This window comes from Amblyomma americanum, chromosome 5 (assembly GCF_052857255.1).
Source record: "Amblyomma americanum isolate KBUSLIRL-KWMA chromosome 5, ASM5285725v1, whole genome shotgun sequence".
In the NCBI taxonomy this organism is placed as follows: Eukaryota; Metazoa; Arthropoda; class Arachnida; order Ixodida; family Ixodidae; genus Amblyomma; species Amblyomma americanum.
The window spans coordinates 152,988,810-152,993,547 of record NC_135501.1 but is presented as its reverse complement, the minus strand read 5'-3'; the positions used below and the strand labels follow the sequence as shown (position 1 = coordinate 152,993,547).

At 48.1% G+C, this 4,738-nt stretch overlaps 1 pseudogene; it reads right to left on the bottom strand.

Moving 5' to 3' along the window:
* Positions 1 to 298: 298 nt before the first annotated feature.
* On the bottom strand, positions 299 to 4,738 carry LOC144134279 (iris-like; annotated as a pseudogene).

The window sequence follows — 4,738 nt, the reverse complement described above, 5'->3', positions numbered from 1 at the left end:
CCTTTGAAGTATTGCTCGCACCTGGAGACGCGTCACAGAGGAGGCCCAGATGCAGATGTCATCGGCATACATAGATGCCATAGGCATACATAGAGTGCCAAATTAGTGCTTACATAAGTACGTTCCAGTTGCCTCTTTTCTCTGGTTCCGGAAATTTTCATTACATAAATGCTGAATTCAACGCGAAAAACATCACAATCGAAGTTGTCCTATTGCAAAAATCCTCAATATCTGGCACTAGCGTACCTTGCAGAGAGCATGGTGATGGGGCTCTATAAACAAATATTCTACGCTGACGCTAACTATTTACAGTCAGTCTTTCTGCGACAGAAATAGCTTTACTGCGTTCGAGATGTTTAAGAACGTGAATAAAGCATCCAAGCAGGAGGACAGTGTCTGTGTCGCGAGCGGTAACTCTGAGAACAAGCGGTCGGTCACCGGTTATCTTGAAGACACTTTTGTCCTTAGCGGCACCCACGGTTTCCTTGGCTGCAGCTTGGGCCGCCGCCGTCTTGGGTCGCCTGTGGCCGGCTCGAAGCAACGCGAGGTGTTTGGCCACCGACACCCTTAGCCGCGCTATGTTGACGAAGTCGGTGTAGTTCGTGAAAGCGTCCACAACTCCAATTGGCGGAAGGTAATGCTTCAGGTCTGTGAGGCACTTCACCTTCATTCTGGGCAGGGTCACCTCCACCAGACCCCTCTGTTCCAGCGGTCCCAAGCACGTCAGTATCACGGCGGTGTTCACATTCTTCTCCAAGGCCACCAGGTCAGAAAAGGGTGCCGGGAGAAATACTGCAAAGGAATTCGCCGTGGGTCCTGGTACGGGATGTCCAACAAGATGCCCTCGAAGGTGTTGCCACTCTTGAAATGGGCATACTAGAAGCTTCCTGTCATAGTCAGCGTTTGGACGTCGTCATAGCGGCTGTCCCTCGCAATATAGGCGTGGAACTCTCCCGTCGAGCTCTTGGCTCCTCTGGCGGCAAACCAGTGTGAGCTGAAGAAGACACTGCCCAGAACCACGAAAGTGTCCAGGCCGATGCTGTCTCCGGTGAACACGTACCGCTCGAAGTTAAAGTCGTTAAGGGCTCTAAGGAAGCCGTCCAGGGCAAGACTGCTCTGCTCAGGGCTCTCGGCGAAGTCCTGGATATGCACGTGCATGTCCATGCTTGACAGCGAGACCTTGAACTCCTTGGGCACGCTGACTCGTGCTTCATAGTATAGGCAGGAGTAGGAGGTCACTTTAATGCCTGCACAAAATGTAAAGAAATGTGTTCAACAGGACCTGCTGGGATAGCGATGAATCTTCATATCGCGAAAAAATCTTCGTCAAGGAGCGCAGTTGCACAAGCTGCTGTTTCATCGAGGTTCGGTGGGGTCCAGGACTAAGTTTTCGAACCTTTTCTCTGAAATGAATCCGAGTACCAGGCAAGGGGATTCTTTGTACCATTGCAAGCCGGTTGGTACCCGGCGACAATGTGGATGGAACGCCGTACCTCCGGCATAGAAAAGGAACTAAACTGTTTCTCACTAGTATTTTCTCAATAGACAACAATAAGAGTGTCATGAGAGCAAAAACTGTCTGGCGTCGGCGTGGGCGCCTTTGTGAGCTCTCCGCCTGCCAAATAGTGCTTAGGGGATGTTGCTCTTCCCCTATCTCCTTCCCCTCTACATTTATAGGGTATAAAAGGGACACCCAGACGAATAATGAGCAAACATAAAAAAGGCTTAGAAGACAATGTTTCAGACCACAGCAGTCCTGCGCGCATCTGTGCAAAAAATGAGAAAGTTATTGTGCAAAAATGAGAACTTGTGGGAGGAATTCCTTCTCGCACTGCTCGGGAAAAGCAACACAAGCCATGGCTGTGTTTGAAACAGCCATCGCCTAACCGCTGCGAAACTGCGTCGGTTAAAGCGTGAAGACTCGCCGCGATCTACCAATGTGGCGTAATTCGAATAGATTTGGAGTTCGAATAGATTTGGGGCTGAAAGAGAATGAACTCAAAATTAGAATAGAATATGTACTGAAATTGATTAGTGAGTAAAACAAGAATCGTATTGCAATTCCGCCGCATCAATAAAATTAAGATTGCCCTTAAATTTTTTCTCGATGGCATGATATTAAACTTCCGGGATGCAAATTTTATACCGCGGTATCGTCGCATTATTTCTTAGGCAAAAGTGCATGCTTCCTGAAGAGTATGCTGCCCTGATAGGCCGCTACCATAAGGTATATATATTATCTAAAGCGTTCACGCTCTAAAATATTCGTCTGGACAGGCATATAGCAATGGAGGGGCATAGGAATTGGTGCATTGGATAGCTCAATGCTTGAAGGAGGCTGCTTTGTTGCAGAGCGACTATCAAAGTCAATGAGTTTCACCGACAGGTGTTTATATTCTTTTTTATTTTGCTATATTTCATTTTCTACAGCTTGTATTCGTTTTGCATTAGGACAGCTGCAGGGTTTTTCCAACGTATCCTGTGCCGCAAGCTCTGTTACAACTAAAAAATGATTACGAAACCTTGGTTTATGGTTTAAGGCTTATGGTTAATGGGGTTTAGGGAACCAAAGCAGCTCAGGCTATGAGAGACCACTAAGCCACAGCGGAGGCTTCCTTGGATTACAGTTCACAGCCAAGGTGACAGGGCGAATGCTGCCAACAAAACTTTTCGGTAGGACATTTGTCGTGTCGTTTCTTTTCTGCTAGGATGGGCTAAAGTTTCTAAACGTTGCGATTGTAAACTTCATTCTGTTTAATGAAATATAAGCGACGAAGGCTATCATTCGCGAAAAGTTTAGTTAGATGTGTTTATCTTCTTCAAAAGAACGAAAGCAGTTCTTTCAGATAACAAAAATTTGTGAGCACTGAGTATTAAAAATACCGGAGACATCAACAACTACATTATTTTTTAGAAGCCAGCTGAGGTGAGACGTGATGTTTTCTTTATAAAATCTTGAGAAATGCTTTTTCCTTACCTTGCCAAGTTTTGTGCGTAGAAATATGTGGTTTGAGGGGACGACTTTTCTTCACAGCGCGCATGTCGGTTTCTCTTGTTTTGCGATTATAAGTGAGTGTGTAGGGTGTGTGTGCACAATATGAAGACGCGGTGAAAGGGCATTCAATAAACGTTCCTGATGCGAGCAAGACTTTCATTCTTACAAGACATGCTTCTAAAAAGCAAAATCATCGATTTTTATGATTTTATGATTTTTATGATCTCTATGATATTTATGATTTTTATTTACTATTGGCGAGCCTAGCTTTTGATAACACTGCCAGGAAACGAGATTATTTCTTGGCAGTCAACCCTAACATCACACACTGCGGCTGGCTATATTTACTTACTATATTTTTAAGGCTCCTCCATAGTCCGCCAAGGATACTCAAGCACGTGTTCCTTGACAAATTGCACGTTTTCCGGGGTGCTGACCGAGATAATTACTTCGAGATCACAGATCGACATCACCGGCCATCTTCAAGGCGCGTTACTCTGAAGCGCCAGTGCGACTTAAAATATTGCGTACAGCTCATTGCATCACTTCCGTATGCTTGCAGAAGCGTAGTTCAATTTCTCTGATGCAACACCAATTACCACAAAATGTGCCCTCAGAATCGCCTCCAGTACAACACTCGACGCTACCACCGCGAAGTGTTTCGGCTCACTGCCTTATGCAATTTTTCCGCCTCTAACACCACAAGTGCACCGCTCTGATAACATTTCCTTCCGTTCTACAGACTTCGGCCGCAAAGTTTTGGATAGACCTTTGTTTCTTGTGTCGATCGCGCTAAGGGTTCCCGACCTCGGCGGCGCTTCAAAACGAATGATGCGGCCAACTTTCGACGCCCGCTCTTCGCCTCAGGGGGTGGCGTCGAAGGAATGGGAGTGTTCTTTAACCGATTGCTGAATGACCAATGCTTACCGGATTACGCGCTATCTTCGTCGGCGTCTTGGCGAATTATAGCTTGCTGAGTAGTGGGTATGGGGTATACTGATAAGCCACCAAGTAGGCGCTTTCGAGCATGCGCTTCTTGTAACCACGTGTCCCTCATGACATGGCTGTAGTCGGGCTCAGAGCGGGGAGCTTTCTTGTTACAGTTGTTTCCCGCGGTACAAGGTTTTTTTTCGCGAAGCAGGCCGGTGTAACGGAGTGGAGCCTTTTTAATCGATCGCATCGTCAAAGCTACAACGGTTGGGTTTGTAGCACCCTCTCTTGGGCGGCGCCGACAACCCGGCTAGCGCGCACCACCCTGCGAAGAGAATAAAGACGGCACGTGGTCGTGGCTCGTGCAGCCACGGCTTGCCGTTCTGTTCTGGTGTCGGCTCGTAGCAGTGGTCTCGTTTCCTTCGCTCCTGAGGCGTTAACCCCACAGGTTCAAAGAGGCACGAAAGGCTCGCTATCTGAGTTGGTGTGTCGGGGCTTGTGGTAGTCCCGGCAGAACGGGCGGCTGGCGTGGCTGTTGAAGCGCGCCACGATCTCGCCATCGTCATCCGTGTGGAGCACGCGTGCGATCTGGTTCCGGGTGGCGCCGCCCGAGCCGTGGTACATTATGACCAGCATGCAGGACACGTACCAGGACGAGAGGAGCACATTGCCCCCTTCCTGGCGCATGCGCAGGTACACGTCCAGCGGGAACTGCAGCAGCGGCCCAGCCATCTCGGGCTCGATGTTGAACGGCCCGCGCAGAAATCGGCGAAACGTTTTTTGGTTTAGATTTGCATATTTTTCATTCACCAT